The following is a 216-nucleotide window of genomic DNA, read 5'->3' as shown; positions in this document are numbered from 1 at the left end:
TTCTTGAAATATCAATTCTTCTTTTTCTTCTTCTTCTCTTACTTCACTCTATGCATGTACTACCCTTCTATCTAGTATCACATTTCTCGTGTCCTCGTCATCCTTCTCTTTCTTTCTTTCTTTTCGAAGGGATGACTTTTTTATCTTTCTTGTCAACAGCATTCAACTTCTTCTTCTTCTTCGTTGTCCTTGTGAATTCCTCTCTCTCTGAAAGAA

This window comes from Cystoisospora suis, assembly GCF_002600585.1.
Source record: "Cystoisospora suis strain Wien I chromosome Unknown contig_7908, whole genome shotgun sequence".
NCBI lineage: Eukaryota > Apicomplexa > Conoidasida > Eucoccidiorida > Sarcocystidae > Cystoisospora > Cystoisospora suis.
Note: the sequence above shows the minus strand (reverse complement) of the source record.